Source organism: Coenobita brevimanus, chromosome 4, assembly GCF_032717465.1.
Source record: "Coenobita brevimanus isolate Jiangsu-jjx chromosome 4, ASM3271746v2, whole genome shotgun sequence".
In the NCBI taxonomy this organism is placed as follows: domain Eukaryota; kingdom Metazoa; phylum Arthropoda; class Malacostraca; order Decapoda; family Coenobitidae; genus Coenobita; species Coenobita brevimanus.
This window is the reverse complement of record NC_136957.1, coordinates 12,403,001-12,421,623: the sequence shown is the minus strand read 5'-3', so window position 1 is coordinate 12,421,623 and position 18,623 is coordinate 12,403,001. Positions and strand designations below refer to the sequence as shown.

General features: G+C 40.3%; 1 protein-coding gene across 1 annotated transcript in view; it reads left to right on the top strand.

Annotated features, from left to right (window-relative positions):
* Positions 1–18,623, top strand: part of LOC145395854 (roundabout homolog 1-like) — a 742,719-nt gene that overhangs the window by 640,647 nt on the left and 83,449 nt on the right. The gene's annotated exons all lie outside the window — the stretch shown is intronic.

Sequence of the window (18,623 nt, the reverse complement as noted above, 5' to 3'; positions counted from 1 at the left end):
AAGCCCGTAACTGACTGTCGCACAGGGACATATAATACCATAGAAGGTCCGTCATCGGTTCACCATATTCAGTCTCTGATAACATATTTTGGAAAAGTAAATGGAATTTGTCAATAATAAATACATAGATAAGTAAATAAATATGTTAATCAATGAAATAAAATAAACAAATGCTATGAACAATAAAAGGTTACTTGGGACTGGGTTGTGTGATAAAGACAGCAAGACTGCATCGATCAGAAAGATAAAGAAACTGAATTATTGAAAAAGTTTAATTCGAGGTATCCACCTATTGTGAAGTATAAACACATCACGGTATAGGCTATGGTACCATTGTTTCAGTTTTGTAGGGAGAGTTCTGATGCCTACGACACGCTGGTGGAAATCTGGGTAGACAGGTCTAGATGTACAGTTTGCTGTTGAAGATCATTGATAAGTAATAGTAAATGAACTGGTGACATGAGTTAATCCAGAGATATACCACAATTAGTATCTTTAAGAAAAGAACACTAACTCTTGCTAACAGCAGGTATACAATGGTATGAGAGGAACCTCAGTGTAAAGGCACAGAAAAGAAAAGAGAGAGAGAGAGAGAGAGAGAGAGAGAGTCTAAAAGGATATTATATTAATTAATACTGGTTACAGATTCGGTGAAAAGCTTTTGACATGTCTGGGGAAACAGCAGCCATCACCAAATTCCCAAGCTGAAGATGACCAAGAATATGTACGATATCCATGAAGACGGCCAGCAGAGCGTCCACGACAGACAGTTGTCCGAACGAAGATTACTAGAAAATTGCTTGAGACTTTTTGTGTTTAGGAATTACTCAAAGACCGTGGAAAAAGCAATACCAATGGAGTTTGGAGCGGTCAGTTTTCCACCCCCTTTTTGGGGGGATAGACAAGTAGCGGAAGGTTCTACAATGAAGGAGAGGTACAAGATGAAAAACACAGATGAAAGAATTTAACGAGACCATATATTATCATGGACATACAGTACATTTCTTGGAAACCACATGAAGACCATATGATTTATTAACGCCATACACCTTTACTACCTATCAGTTTGACGGCAGCACCTGCTGACTACAGTGAGTTCCGCTGGGATAATCTCATTAATGACAGGTAATCAAGCTGCACATATGTTTTCATAAAGTAGCAGACCTTGCATTATCAATACAAGTATCAGCCGTGGCAATATTAGCGATGATAAGATGCGATAATGACGATGGTCTTGGAATCACAGATCTGATGAAAAATGGGACTGAATGCCGATGAGAATCGAAAATGGTTATAAGTTTGTTGAATATATACGAACATTGATATGAAAAGCGACACTGAAAATAAACTAAGGCTACTAGACTTGATAAAACTGATACTGAAGATAGTGGATGGCTGAGAGAATGGTGAAGGGTTATGAGAGCGAGGGTCCCCGTCCCACTTGCCAGCAGTGCAGGGATAGGGAAGGGAAGGGTCATTGCCAGTTTGTCTATGCACATATCAATCTGCCCGCCTGTCTATCTTCCCCTTCACCAATTATTGCTTCCCCTTCGCTGACTTGGATAAAGGTGAATCACTCGTCCGCTCTCATTTCGTCTTCCTCCTACTCTGTCTCTGTCTCTGTCTGTCTGTCTGTCTGTCTGTCTGTCTGTCTGTCTGTCTCTCTCTCTCTCTCTCTCTCTTTTATATTAGGCTGTAACTTGTCCAATACATTTCACAACGTTTACCATTTAGTCTCTTTTTTTTCTTTTCGTATAAAATTCTCTCCTCTCCTCAGCCGTTCATTTACTCTATTCCTTTTATCCATTCCTTGTTATCAATATTTTACTCTCCCTTAGCGTTCCGTCTTTTACTCTTTTCTCTCACTGGCTGCTTCCTCTTCTCCTCTTCCTCTTGCTGCCTTTCTTTTTAACTATTTTTTTTCTTGTCTTTATCTGTGCTTTTAATCCATTTCCGTTTTTTACTTTCCTCTACATCACGTCGTCTTTCTTTCTTTCCCTTTCCTCGCTTTCCCTCTCCTTCTGTCTCACTCTTTCACTCGTTTCCCTCAAAGATATTTCCATCCTTTAATTAAGATCGGGTCAGCCAGATGTGTCTATTTCTTTTTCTGTATTTCTCACATTTAATCCTCGTTCACATCCCTTCAATTTTCTCACCAGTTTTCCTGCTTACCCTTTCAGAATCCCATTCTCTCTACGTCACTCGTAGGAAAGATGCTAATACACTCCTATTATTTTATTTATTATTTATTTATTCTCGAGTCATCTCTTCTCTTGTGAAAAAGAATCATATATCACTCTCAGTTCCTTATGAAATTATTTGTGGTGTGTACTAGAACAGATTTCATTTTACATGAAGTTTTTCGGTTTTAATCAGCAATTCCTCGACAATGGTGATTGGAAAATTTTGCGTCATACTATCCCACCAACAGGAGAGGCTGGTATTCTAATCCTAACCCATCATGCTAATGGACTCCTTTTACTTTTGTTTTTACTCTATTTTGTAAAACCTTTGGCTGTGATTGAAATACGAGTATATTGGACTGCAGTAGCCTAGTGTAGTCTTGGGCCCCTACACTTCGAAGAAACAGAATGGTTTAGAACTTCCCGTTTTAACAACAAAGACACTGATGATCTACGAAAAATATTCGTGTCATTGTCTTCTGTGTGTGACACAACCGCAGAATTTATGAAGCAGCCATGACACGTGAAGTGAGCTGGACGATCTCTACTCATTTCATCTGACGCTCTACCACCCAATAGCTTGGCAGTTTTTTGTCACAGTCATCCTTTTATATGACTGGAGTGACCCATACATTTGACTCAGGCGATACAAACGTATACAGGACCTTCAACTCTTCCAACATAAAGGGATCCATCTTTCTTAGAGCAGCCACCAACACAGACTCTGTGTGGGTGACGTGGGACTGCTTATACTTATATGGTCACAGGTGTGGGTGTGGGTGTTGATGTCGGCTGGGGTGGCAGTGCAGGTTCAGGTGTAGGTAGTGGAACAAGTTTGTGCATCTTCACAGATGCAAATATTGTCATCGATTTTGGTGGTAGCACAATGGCAGACTCAGGGAGGTGTGGGGGAGGGGAGAGGCATCAGTGACACTGTGTGGGATTGGGGACATGTTACTAAGAGTGTATGTGAGCTGCCGACATCCTGCGGGTGGTATACACTCGGGGTGGTGGAGGTGGTGGTCGTTAGTATAGGTGATTGTGAGCGTGGGTGGTGTCTCTGGTGGTGAGTGTTGGGGATGGGGGTAATGTTGGTGTGTGTGATAATGCTAGTGAGGCTTAGTCGTTTGTGGGATGATGTATGTGTTCGTGGTCTGAGTGTGTGTAATGGTGTGTCATGGTGAAGTGGTGTGATACTTGTGTGTGTGTGTGTGTGTGTGTGTGTGTGTGTGTGTGTGTGTGTGTTACTGATTCCCACTAACATACGTGGTAGCATGACCTCCACTGCCACAGTTACACTCACATCAGTTACTCGGTATTTGCCTGAAACACCATCACACTTGTCACCCACAACGACTCCTCAAATACAACATCCACCATGCCAGTTGTTTTATATTGTCAGTTACCACGGCTACCATACACTCCATATATACTACACTATCACAGCCAAAAGTACCACTCTCAAAGCCATAACTACTTCTGATACTACCTCAGCAACCTCCAGCGCTATTACAGCTGCCACTACCGCTGCAACAACTGCCACAACCCCTACCACAAATATCATCATCCTTATTAGAAATACCAGCCACATTCTCTATCACATATACCGCTATCACTTTCACGATTATAAGTTTGCATTTACATCTTTCAACACCCTTTTACAGGCACAGCTCTCTGTACCACCACTGTTTCCCTAATTATTATCACTATCACTACCACAGCATTCTTAGTGAATATTACCTTTGTTATATCGAGCAGTATCATAACCACCTCCATCCCACTACAGTTATTACCATCGCTACCACAACTTCCACAGTTATTGTCGCACCGTCATCATCCCTACCACAGATATTATCGTCACAGCCACAATTACCACCTCGCTACCATAATAACCACCCGCCACATTCCCTTACCTAAACCAACTCTGGCGCCGTAAATAAACTACCACAACTGGTATCGCAGCTGCCACAATCTCTATCGCATATTCTAACACCAAGACCAACCAAAGTATCTACTTCCCACAACTGACACCATCACTGTCCACAAAGCCAAACCTTCCTTACCACAACTATGACCATCCCTACCACGATTTTTTGTCAAGAACTTTCCTCCCCTCTCACTCTGCCCTCTCAAACACTGACTCCCCTTTCAAAGTTCTCTTCTCCCCTCTTTACTGTCATTTCCTTTTCTCTCCATACTTTCCCCTTTTCACTGTCCTTTCCTCCCTCCTATCTTCCCGCCTCACTTCTCTTAAAATGCTTAATTTTCAACTCATTGCCTCTCCTTCATTGTCCATGTTTGTCCCTCCTTCATTTCCTTCCTTTTACCATCCATTTACATCGTATCTCTATATCCTTCTTCTACCTTGTATATTTTTCTTCCTTTCCATATTCTCCACGTCTTATTGTAGCCTATACTTTCTTTTTCCTTGTTTATTTTCTGGTGCATCATCAACAGAACGGTAAGTGCCATTGCCATAATATTATCATCCCCTCTCAAGTGTAGGACATCCACGCTTGGCCACCATGATATACAGTAAAGCTATAAGGATAAATGAATCTTTCTAGTACCCTGGTGGCATTCCGCGGTTGAAAATCCTCCAGTCATACCTTGCTTACTTGAGCCTGTGCGTATATCACAAAGCATTCGATTTACACATGATATTGGTATTATACTTAAAACAGTCCGGTGATCACTGTTGCGCACACAGTCATGGCAGATGAAGCACTTCCACGTTCACAGGCACCATTCTCATTTCAGACACTTCATTCTAATTCATTATATACGAGAATGTAACACAACGGATTCTGGAAATTAGCCATCCTCTGGCGAAAGTGATCGGTCCTGCAGTGGATCACATATAGATCTCTAGGATTCCGATACAGTCCAGTGAAGGGCAGTACCGAGTGAGGTATGCCTGGGAGAGGCTGATTGTTTTCACTCTCGCCCATCATCTCTCACTGGTTGCCTCTCCCTCTGCCGCGTCGGCGCCGGGGATGAAATTGTGGTTATAGAGTTGTAGATTTATAGACTACTACATCTCTCTCTCTCTCTCTCTCTCTCTCTCTCTCTCTCTCTCTCTCTTTCTGTGTGTGTGTGTGTGTGTGTGTGTGTGTGTGTGTGTGTGTGTGAGTGAAATACTCCAGTACTCCCTCTCTCTTTGTACTCTAGTAGTGAGGCAATGTGTAGAAGTCTTTGTATAAGGTGGTTTACTGTAGGGATGTCACACACACCACAAAGCCAGCAACAAGACAGAGCGTGAGTCCCCAGGCCCTGTCTTCTCCCTTACTATTTTTAAGTCAGGCCACACCCCACTGACCTGGCTAATGTATGGCCCGGGCTTCACTATAAGTGAAGGGAATCCTTGAACGAACGAACGAACGTAGAGGTGTTAGAAGAATGAGATAGTGTGTCTGCTCTAAGATGCCTGGCCAAGAACTCAACTCTCGAGCAGTACTTTGTGAAGCTGTGCTCAGTTATGACATACATAGCACTTCTTTGACCCTAACTAAGCATTCCCGAACGTGTGACAAATTAAACTTCCTGGCTGCAACAGTCCTCTTATACCTTTCCTTATGTGAATTATTACACACAAACCCTGTTAACTGGCGTATCTTAACATATTACTTGTACACCATACTGTATTTCAGTGATCTACATGGATTATTATCTGAATAATGTACGTGATATTATGAATCCGTTACCGTCATGTACAAATAACAGCTGGTAGTATTTAAACATAAAGCTGGGGACTGACGCCCTGAGGCACTTAGCCGCTTTTTTCGCAGTAACTAAGGCATTTCAGTCTGTGGCGGATTTTTTTCACCCTTTTTCCTAGAATACAAGGCCACGGCATCATCCAGGTAATGACATTTGCCTTGCCAAGGTTTTTCCCTAGGTATTCATTTTACCAACCCAAAAAGGGTGGATGGACAATTGAGCCAAAAGACGCCAGCTGCCCTCACTAGGATTCTAACCGTGAATCTAACTGGTCGACAACATCACACTCAGCGACGCTGACCACTCAGCCACTGCAGTACTGGTGTTCAAAATACACAGAATTACATTATCAGTTTCATGCTTGGGAATTACATCAGTTGCATGCGAGGAATTACTGTCGATTACCATTATCACTGGTTGGATTATCGTTCCACATGAATAACTGAAATCGTAGCTTGCCGGATTTAACTGTTGCCTCCACCTTCAGGCAGCAGTGAAACGATTTATTGTCATCAGTATTAGTACATATAAACGTGGGAAAATGTTCCGTATATTATAAACAGGAAAGTCCAGTATACGAAAGACCAATATCCAAATGGGTGCTGTAAGAAATCTCATATTTTGCACCATATTTCGTTATGCAACAGACTTCGCCCATTTATCTAAATCCCCAGTATGAAAAAAAATGCTATACTTAGGAGTTTACCAAATTATACAAACTATTCGATATGAAGAAATGCTTAGCTGAGGTCCTGACAGCAGAAGTTTATCAGCAAACCATAGTGTCACCCACTACACGACATATTACATGTCTTTGTTTAAACTCGGATTGTGAAGGTTGTGTTATTTCTGCTGTAAGTGTTAATATGTACTGTGCTATCTTGTTGCAGATACAATCCTGTACTAACATTTTTCATGAAATTGGTCAGCTGATAATTGAACTTGAGGTGCCGTCATTGTGTTCACATTAGCACTGTGCACAACATAAGAGTAACGTACTAGATGATTTCGCGTGTTCATATTCCGACGAAGAAGTACTGTGTTATTTCAGTTGCAGGTATTGTGCTGTAAGTATTCACTTAGCGTTGTGTGAATTATGTTGCATGTACTGTGCTGTTGTAAGTGTGTAATGAGATTATTATTAATGGACAAGTACTTGGGTGTTAACTAAAACCAAACAAGAGTAATCCTGTATGTCCACTTGATAATGCCCCATGAAAGCAATAATATTGTTACATCCCCGTCTCACACTGCCACAGGCTCCAACGGCAGTAGTTCAGTATAGGAAGGACGTTGCCCAGTGAGTTGTTGTTTCTAGAGGAGCAGCCTTCCAATGTATAACACACAGCAGCACAGATGTTGTAAATAAACACTGGCTTCCTAAGTTCACTGTCTTTATTTTCCAAAAAATTACACTTAATGTTTACCAACAGCACTTGACTGTTTTCAAAAGTACTGGAGATATACAGTCTTCACTAATTGCAATTAAATGCTTGCCAATTTCACTTCACTGTTTTCACAACTACCTGAGCTATGCAATCTTCACTTCACTGCACCGACACCGAACTACACTCAAACTGCACTGAAAACTGACTGAAGCGTCTCTAGTCTCTTCCCCATCCTTATATAAGCTCCCTATGTACTAGAATCATCTACTAGGTTCTCAGGAAAGCAACAGTTGCCAACTCGGTGACATCCAAATTATCCAGAGTTGTCTTACATTATGTAGCACTCTAAACTCTTTAGCATACAAACTAAAATTACATTATTTAACAAACAGCCACCCACATAAAATAATATAGAGAAAATGAGCACAACAATCAGTGTACAACGTACAAAATATCTCCACTCACAAAGAGCATAATTTCCACCCTGTCATATGCTTTCTCCAAATCCATGAAAGCCGCATACAACTTCTTTCCCTTCTCTAGAAACTCTTCCACATCAGATATTCATTCTTAGATCTTTAGTGGAAAAGTTTCTAGAGAAGGGAAAAAGGTTGTATGCGGCTTTCATGGATTTGGAGAAAGCATATGACAGGGTGGATAGACAAGGATTGTGGAAAGTGTTAAGAATATATGGAGTAGATGGGAAGTTGTTGAATGCTGTGAAGAGTATGTACAATGGTGCGAAGGCTGCAGTGCGTGTGGATGGTGAACTAAGTGAATTTTTCTCTTTGAAAGTTGGGTTGAAACAGGGATGTGTCATGTCTCCATGGTTGTTCAATCTGTACATGGATGGGGTAATAAAAGAGGTACAAGGTAAGGTAGTGGATGTTGGAGTGGCCCTGGTGAGAGAGGATAGTGTTTGGAAACTCCCTGTACTGTTGTTTGCAGATGATACTGTGTTGTTGAGTGAAGACGAAGGGGAGCTGCAAGGCTTGGTGGATGAGTTTGGGAGAGTGTGTAAGTAACGGAATCTAAAGGTGAATGTAGGGAAGAGTAAAGTGATGGTCTTTGAGAGAGGTGAAGTCAGTGAATGTACAGCGAGGTTGGATGGTGAGGAATTGGAAAATGTGAGTACGTTTAAGTACTTAGGTAGAGTGATGAGTAAGGATGGAGGTTTGAAGGGTGAAGTGCTTGAAAGGGTACAGCAGGGAAGAAAGGTTGCTGGTTCTTTGAAAGCAGTGATAAGAAACAGGGAAGTGAGCATGGAAGTGAAAAAGTTACTACAAGACAGTATTGTGATACCAACTCTAACGTACGGAAGTGAAGCTTGGACGTTGTTGGAAGGACACAAGTCAAGAGTGAGAGCAGTGGAAATGAGTTATTTGAGAGGAGCCTGTGGAATCACAGGGAGAGACAGACTGACAAATGAGGATGTGAAGGAGCGTTGTGGTATGGATGTGGATGTGATAGGAAGCATTAGGAGAAACACAGTGAGGTGGTTTGGCCATGTAGAGAGGATGGTGAGTGAGAGACTGATGAGGAGAGTGTATGTGAGTGAGGTGGAGGGGGAGCAAGGGAGGGGAAGGCCGAGTATGAGATGGAGGGATGGAGTGGAGAGGAATATGGGAGAGGGGGGTGTGAATTGGGAGCAGGGCAGTGAAATGGCAAGGGACAGGGTGACGTGGAGGCTATTTGTTTCTGGCCACCCCGTATATAGGATTAAGGAATCTGGCAATAGATATATAGATCATCATCAGCCGTTTGAGTGTCCACTGCAGGACCGGCCTATCCTGACCGAAGTGGGGCCGATACAGCCAATGTATATGTCTCTACCAAGTGGCTTAGGCTCTCTGGTAGAGACTGAAAGGTGAGATGTGCTTGTAAGTGTGACTGTAATGTTGTAATGGCTCTGGATGTGTGTGTAGTCTGCGAACCAAGTGTGATCGGCCCGCACAAACCAACTGGGTGCAAGCATACTTTATAGTATGCGGCACTGGTTCAACCACAGCACCCTTTATGTCCGCCAAGCAGTACGTGGCCAGAAGAACGCTCCCAAAGTTTATTACCCTGGCAAGACGCGAACTCTCGTTGTCCCATGTGCGAAAACGCACACTCTACCACTGTACCACAGAGGCTCCATATATATAGATAGATAGATAGATAGATATTTACGTATATGTATATATATTCAGTATATATATAAATATATATATATATATATATATATATATATATATATATATATATATATATATATATATATATATATATTTATCAGGACATTAGCCCACCTTTAGCTACACCCAGTAGGTGCCAGCTCTTAACGTAGCTACTACCTCCATTGACTGGCTCCCTTTATCAGATGTTTACCCTTGGAATTACAGTCTCTATCGACTTCTTTTCGCTTATGGACATATTTTTCTCTGGATCTATATTCCTCATGGAATTTAGATCTGTTTCCCATACTAACATCTTTTCATCATGAATCCATTTTCCCTTGTGGAGATGTTTTCCCCAAAGACTTATTTTCCATGATGGTCTTATTTTCATCCATTTTCCTCATCAGTCATTTACCCTCCATGGACCTGTCTTCCTGCTCAGATTTTTTTCCCCCAAACACTTATTTTTACCGTTGACCTAGTTTCCATCAGGGATGTATTTGCTCCCTTGGAATATATTCCGTCTATGCTTGTACATTCCCTCATGGACCTGTTCTCACCAAGGACCTGTTTACCCATTGGATCTATATTCCCTATAAACTTTTTCCCTCATGGATCTGTATCCTTCCCATGGGGAAGCACCAAACCTTTACGTAGACATATATCTCCCATGGAACAATTTCTTCCATGGACCTGCTTTGGCCCAATGAACCTATAATTCTAACGTTATCTCCACCGACATACAGTGTTCTCCCACATAGGCGTATTCCACCACAGACCTACATTACCACTACTCACCTACCTACCCACTTACCCACACACCAGTACCTTACTATAACATAGTAAGTTTACACACACACACACACACACACTGTATATATATATATATATATATATATATATATATATATATATATATATATATATATATATATATATATATATATCATTCGTTTCAGTGTCCACTGCAGGACCGGCCTATCCCGACCGTAGTGTGGACGATACAGCCTATGTATCTGCACCAAGTGGCTTAGGCTGTCTGGTAGACATTGTATGTGGGGTGAGAAGTGCTTTTAAGTGTGAATGTAGTGCTGGAGTGGCTTTGGATACGTGTGTAGTGTGTGAACCAAGTGTAATCAACCTGTGCAAACCGGCTGGGTGGATGCATACTTTATAGTACATGACACTGGTTCAGCCACAGCACCCTTTATGTCTGCCAAAGCAGTACGTGGCCGGAGAACACTCCCAAGTTTATTGCCCTGGCGGAGATCGAACCCTCATTCTCCCATGTACAAAAACGCACACTTTACCACTTCCACAGGGTCTCATCTATCTATCTATCTATCTATCTATCTATATATCTATCTATCTATCTATCTATCTATCTATATATATATATATATATATATATATATATATATATATATATATATATATATATACAAATAACTTGTATAGCAATCGCAGTTATTCAGGACGATAATTATTTTACTGAACTCTGCTCAGCCAGCATGACCCATATTAAAGTGGTCATGTAAAGCCTTAATGTTTGCACATACTCATCCCTTTTTTGTCTTGCTCTCTAGTGTAAGAGTTTATTGCAGTGTAATTTACGTGACTGATCTTTCTGATTTCCCAAGCCTGGCGTTCCCTTTTTGTCCCCTTTCCAGTCTTTCAGACGCTGGGTACTGGCATCTGAAATTGAAATGGTTATGATTCTCAATTTCGTTTGTTAGACTCTCCGTAGCAAGTACAACATATTCAGACTTTCAAAATTGGTTTCTCCATTTTTGCATAATGTATGAGCTCTTCTCTTCCAGCCTCCCATCTTGCCTGACTTTACAACCTTCTCTGCTTTCATGTCCTTTTCCAAATTCATCTCCTTCCTGCTTCACAACTTATTTCCCTTTCTCTCAGGATAACCCTCTCTCTTCTTCTCGAGTTTTCTTCGTTCCCACCATATTCCTGCTTTCCCTGCATTCCGATCAATCTGTCTCCCTTTCGTCGTGCATCCCTTTCTTTCCTTACTCCTTTTCATTCATCCTTTTCTCTTGATATGCCTCTTTCCCTGTGTGTCTCTCTTCTTGCGTCTTTCACCCCAGCCTTTCTTCTCCTTCACTGTATATACTTTTGCAGTTTTCCTCTTTGGCTTCGTCCCTTGCATGTTTTTTGTCTTTCCATCCCTGTCTCTTTGTCATTTCCTTCCTTCATAATCTGTCGTACTCGAGTGGGACTATATTTTCTACTTACCTTTCCTTTTCACCTCTCCCGCTTCCTAACCTCGCGTCTTCTTGGCTTACTTTGGCCTGCCACTATATTTCTCAGTATGTCTACTTCCCTGTCTTCCTTCCGGCCTTTTTATCGCCTTGTTGCTCTGATCTTCCAAATCCTCCTGCCTGTCTTCCAACTTGCGTCTTTCCAGGGCCTTCTTTCATAATGCCCGCCTCTACCTCTGCCTCAATCCCAGTCTTTACTCATCTCTGCCTGTCTCTCGCACTACATCCCCCTCTCACCATCAGCCTCGCTCCCTGCCTACCTACCTACTTCTCTTTGTACTTATTTTTTAAGTCCTTATCTTCCTATCTGCACATTTCTCTCATTGTCTTCCCTCTCCCTGGCTCCTTTCCAGCCTGCTAAGATCCATATCTTCCTCTCCTTTCCTAATTCTACCGTTCCTGATTCTCTCCGTGCACGTTTCTCTCCTTTCCTCTTCCTTTCCCTGCCTTTATCTTTTTCTACCAACTTACTTGTCCCTCCTCCTCCCCCCTCCCAACCTCCCTTTCTGTATATTTCTGTCCAAACTTCCTCTTCCCCTCCTTGTTTTTCTTCCTCCCTAAGCACATCTACATTCTTATTGCTATTCCCCTTTCTGCCTCTCGTCCATCTTCACCATCCCATTGCCTGCCTCTCATTCCCCATCCTTTCTGCTTCACTCATTCTCTCCTGCCGTTGCCGCTACAAGCATCCTTCTGCCTCTCCTCCCCCTGCAAACAATGGCCTCCATCTCCACGGAATAATGGCCTGGCGGCGTGCAACTGTGTCGGTAATGATGGGTTTGTTTCTCAGTGGACAGGTAGCACGGGGCGAAGTGGAGCCTGCCATGCTGCACCTGATAATTGGGTTTCAAAACGCAAGTGGGGTATCCATCCGTGAATCAAACCTCCTCATTCTTCCCCGCGCCTTTCTGTGGCTGGACGCTATTTACTTCAAAAGAACATTGGTTCATTGCACGGGACGTTCCGGTAGGGATGGTTGCTTGTCTTGGGATGATGGGTCTGCTCGGCCAGAGAGACTGGAGTTAATAACAACAACAAAAACCACTGGAGGCGGATGTGTGTGTGTGTGTGTGTGTGTGTGTGTGTGTGTGTGTGTGTGTGTGTGTGTGTGTGTGTGTGTGTGTGAGAGAGAGAGAGAGAGAGAGAGAGAGAGAGAGAGAGAGAGAGAGAGAGAGAGAGAGAGAGAGAGTTATTGCGTTGGGGAAGAAACGCAAGAACAAAGAGGAGTGAAGGGAGAAAAGGTGGAAATTATGAGAATTAAGCCTTAGGAAAAAGTTAATAAAATAAAAAAAGATGGAAGAGGCAACAAGGGAAAAAGAGAAAATTAAATAAGATTAAGAGAAATACGAGAATCTTCGTCAGGAATATGTGTAGTGTAAGAGAAGGATAACTAGAGATAAGACGAGAAATCACCCCCCCCCCCACACACACACAAGCAGAGAGAGGAGAGAGAGAGAGAGAGAGAGAGGGGGTGGGGATAGGAGGAGGTAGAGAGTAGGAGGCAGTTTTCTGCATGATAAGAACACTTCTTTCTCTGGTTACTAAACTGGGAAATGAATGTTTAGGAAGCCAATCAGTACACAGATTCGTAGATTATATCTTTTTCAGAGAGCTGGATTAATTGACACATGAACAGACACACTGAGATTATGATATACTGCCTCCAGGAGAGGTTTTGATACCTTAAATTTTACTCTTTTTTTACATGACTGAGGATATATATATATATACATATATATATATATATATATATATATATATATATATATATATATATATTCACTATCTTCGGCTTTCTTCATACTTCACTAAATATCTTTCCTCCATTTGCCACCCTGACTACATAGATTAATGATTTTTTCTCCATCATACATACTATCATCTTTCCTTGCCTACCTCGTACTTACGTTCTGTTCTACATATTTCTTTCCCTCCCTACCTCATATCTAGTTCCCTCAGTCCTTTGTTTTCTTGTTAATTCATTTATATGCTAGTGATACATTCATGCCTTGACATAGGAATATACTGATCTATTAACGCTTACTTATTGATGTTACTGCCTTTATCACTGGCTGTCTTTCTCATGTTTTCCTACCTATCCTACTATCAAAGTCCCTACTATACTCTGACCTATTCTCCTGCCTACCTACTTACAATATGTCAACATCTTTCTCTCCATCTGTGCCTCCGTCCCATTTACTCATGATATGCCTCTTCTTATTTCTTCATTGTCAGGCATGTGATCAGGAAGCCTTACCTTCAGGAGATAATTCCAAAGTTTCGATATAATTTCAGTCTTGTCGTGGTGGCGCGGTGCCTTTGTGGTATTACATTTGCTTACTCTGTTATCTTCCTTCTTTACCCGCTTGGCATCGACCTTCTTGTTCAGTACTTTTATTCACTGTTTACCTTCTACCTACGTATCGATATCGTTACCTACTGATATTCGCATTTATTCCCTTTTGTATCTTTATAATTACTTACCTACATAGCAAACTAACCAACCACCTACACCATTCAATTACTGCATGTCAACTAACATTTCCATACTCAGGTTTTCAGTATCTGTTGTATGGACTGAAATTTTCATCAAATGTTTCTAAATTCTAAAGTTATATTAAGGAATTTGCGAGGACGTTCATCTCATTTGATACGTGGAAGAGACGAAGAAAGCTTCATTCTAAGGAAATGTAAGTAGACGGTACAATTAGAAGGCAAAACTGGATAAAGGCAAGTCACGTCCTTCGTAGAAGAGAAAGAGAACACACACACACACACACACACACACACACTCTCTCTCTCTCTCTCTCTCTCCATACCTGGCCATAACCTGGCATGTGGTTATACCTAAATTAGTATCTTTATATGAGTCAAGCTCTGTACCAGGTTAGACTGATTGGTGTCCTAATATAAAAAGAAGTTATAAGACCGTTGTTCAGATAGTAAAGAAAACAAAGAAGTGGAAAAATGCGCAAGATTAGCTGATCAGTTGTTTAGTCTACGACTCTGCGACAGGGAATGTACTGTAAGTAGAATCTGTGCTCTTAGTACTGTATGATGGTCTACAGTATTTTAGTAAAACAAATTTGGAAAAGAAAAGGGATAAAGGTAGAAAGCAGGATGATTATTTCTACCAAGAACTGGTTGAAATGGAGACTTACAAGAGGTGGGTTCACTTAGGAGGAAAATGAGTGAAATGGCAGGTACAGTAGTCAAGCACAAGAGCATTATGGAGGAGTTCAGAAATGATACAGAGACAATTAGGCAAGCAAGCAATCTGATAGATCAGAGCAGTGATATTGAGAAGATAACACAGGTGAATGAAGCAGTGCAAAGCTACAAAATTGATGTGGAAACCACATGCTGAAATGGTGAAAGTAAAGAAAGACTTAGAAACAAGGGTGGAAGGAAAAAGCATTAAAAAGGATGTGAAAAGAATAATCCCAAACAACCCTAAATTGGTCAGAGATTCAGTAGATATCAACAAATCTATAGTAATCACTGGTATAGAAGAGCAAGAAATAAGAAACAAGATCTCGAGAGACAAAAAGGAGATGGCAAATGTAATGAGTATACTGAAGGAAGTATCAGAGGAAATCTGTAATAAAGACATAGAGGAACATAAAAGGTTTGGAAAATACGAGAGAAATAAGTCAAGGCCCTTAAAGGTAACCTTCCAGAGTGTAAACACAGTGGAGATACTAAAAAATGCAAAGAAACTTATGGAAAAAGAGGATTTCAAAAATGTATGGATAAAAAGATGCCTAACACAAGAGGAACTGGTATTACTGAAAGAGAAGAGGGAGGAAGCAAAAACAAAGAACGAGGGAAGGTCAGAGGAGGAAAAAAATACATTTTTTTACAAGGTAATCGGATTGCAGGTTCGAAAGTGGTACATAAATAGGAGGGAATAAAAAGGAGGAAGGTAGTAAAACCAAGTCATGACAAGTATGTAAATAAGATGATTAAGCTGATGTAGTCAAATATGGATGGAATCGTATCTAAATTATTAGAGATGAATGATTATATCAGAGAAAATGAACCACATATAATATGCCTAACTGAAACAAAATTAACACCAAGGATATCAAATGACATCCTAACCCTAGAGGAATACAATGTATGGAGAAGAGATATGAACTTTAAAAAAGGAGGAGGAATTATAATATTAACAAAGAAAAATCTAAAAGTAAAAGAAATAGAACTAGATACGGTATACCCTCACAAATAGAACTGATTGCAGTACAGATCAAAACATCTGAAGGGAATGTAATTGTAGTCAATTTGTACATGCAACCCAAACACATGGGAAAAAGGCGAATATGAGGATCTGACAGATAGTACAATTCAGAGCTTAAGAGCATTACTACATAGAATGGAAGAGAAATTGGAAAGAATTATACTAACTGGAGATTATAATACATATATAAATTGGAATAATCTAGATATAATATGCCAAGAAAGCTGTTGGGACCAAAAGCTCCTGGATCTCGTGTAGGAGTTTTTCCTAACGCAACATGTAAGGGAAAGCAGCAGAAAAAGAGGACTCGATGCACCCTCAGTGCTAGATCTTATATTTACTAGGCAAGAAAACGATATTGACAATTTAATGTATCACCCTCCATTTGGCAAAAGCGATCATGCAGTACCAAATTGCAACTTCAGGATTGCATATGACATAGTTAACAGCAATGAAAGTTACAAAAAGAGCCTAAATTATAAAAAGGGAAACTATCATAATCTAAAGTACTTCTTAGAAATTGATTGGGAAAAGGAGCTTAGAGGACAAGATTTAAATGCTATATATAAAAAATACTGTGAACTTTATGAAACAGGAGTCCAGAAGTACATTTCACAGCACAAAGAAGCTGAAAAGAAAATAAATGATTCAATACGGAATGTAAAAAATCAAGAGAAAAGAGATTTGTTGTGGAAGACATATAGAAGACACAGTAGTGAGAGGGCATATAACAAATATAAACGGGCAAGAAACTATTATACAAGAATAAGGAGGGAAGCCCAAAAACAGTTTGAGAAGGATATCATAAATAAAAGTAGTGATCAATCGAAGCTATTTTACAGCTACATCAGAAGCAAAACCAAAGTAAAACATAAAATACAATCCATTATGGATGAGGGGATCACCTACACAAGAGAAAGATATTTGTGAAGCACTATACAAGAATTTCCAGTCAGTTTTTACACAAGAAAATAATTTTGAGAGGGATGATATGGAACAGGCATGCCCACACATATTACCAGATATACAAACAACATAAAAAGAAATAAAGGAGGAGCTAAGTAAATTAGACAAAGGGAAAGCAAATGGTCCTGATGAAATTTCATGCTGGGTGCTTCATGGATGTCCAAAGGGATTATTAAGTAAACCATTATTGTAAATTTTCAAGGAATCCTTGGGACAAGGTAAACTACCTGATATTTGGAAGAAAGCAAACATTATTCACTTATTCAAGAAAGGAAATAGACAAAATCCACTCAACTACCGACCAGTATCACTGACCAGTGTTGTAAGAAAGGTATTAGAAAAGCTGATAAGAAAAGCTTGGGTAAATCATCTTGAAGAACACAGTATGATAACAGAAAGACAGTTTGGCTTCAGGAAAGGAAAATCTTGTGTTACTAATCTGTTGAGTTACTATGATAGAGTAACAGAAACATTACAAAAAAGAGAACGATGGGTGGACAGTATCTATTTAGATTTGAAGAAAGCATTTGACGGAGTACCGCACTGAAGGCTTTTATGGAAACTGCACCATCAAAGAGGAATTCGAGGCAAACTGTATTGTTGAATGCAAGATTTTCTCAAAAAAAAGAGAAATGAGAACAGTACTAAGGGGAAATTACTCATCATGGAGAGAAGTGATTAGCGGAGTTCCACAGGGCTCAATGTTGGCACCAATCATGTTTTTAGTGTGTATAAATGATACAGATAGCAACATTGGAAATGAAAGCTATCTAAATATGTTTGCCGATGATGGAAAAATACAAAGGTCAGTTACTAATGCAGACTCTTGTAAAGAGCTACAAGAAGAATTAAATAAACTTCATGAATGAAGTAATACATGGCAAATAGAATTCAATGTGGACAAGTATCAAGTAATCAAGTTTGGTAAAAGTGGAAAAAGACCTGATTGGGATTATAAGTTAGGAAATAAAACCCTACACACATCAGAAAGAGAGAAGGACCTAGGTGTGATTGTTAATAATAGACTATCTCCGGCTGACCACATCAGTGAGAAGGTACGGAACATGTATACACTGCTTGCAAGTATGAGAATAGCATTCACATATATAAATGAAAACATGCTAAGAAAGATAATAACATCATTCATTAGACCAACCCTGAAGTATGCATCAGTAGTCTGGAGTCCTCATCTCAAAAAATCAAATAGACAAGATTGAAAAAGTTCAAAGGGCCACTACAAGATGGGTACCAAGCTTAAGGGATCTAAGCTACGAAGAAAGACTAGAAAAACTGAATATGCCTACACTACAGGAGAGAAGGAAAAAAGGAGACTTGATTATGATATATAAATGCATATCAGGGGAGGAGAAAATAGACATCAATGATTACATAACCTATGGGGATACATCAGCAAGAAGACACTGCAAAAGACTCATAAAAAGAGAGGTGATGAAGACGTAAGGAAATTTAGTTTCCCAAATAGAGCATTTGATCAGTGGAATGGACTACCGAATGAAATAGTGTGTGCCAAAACAATTCATAAATTTGAGGATATATACGATTAATATGGTTAAAGACACGGAACAATACGAGCTTGACTCATTCCTGTAAAGATTCAATTAGGTAAGAACAATTAGGTAAGAACTCTCTCTCTCTCTCTCTCTCTCTCTCTCTCACACACACACACACAC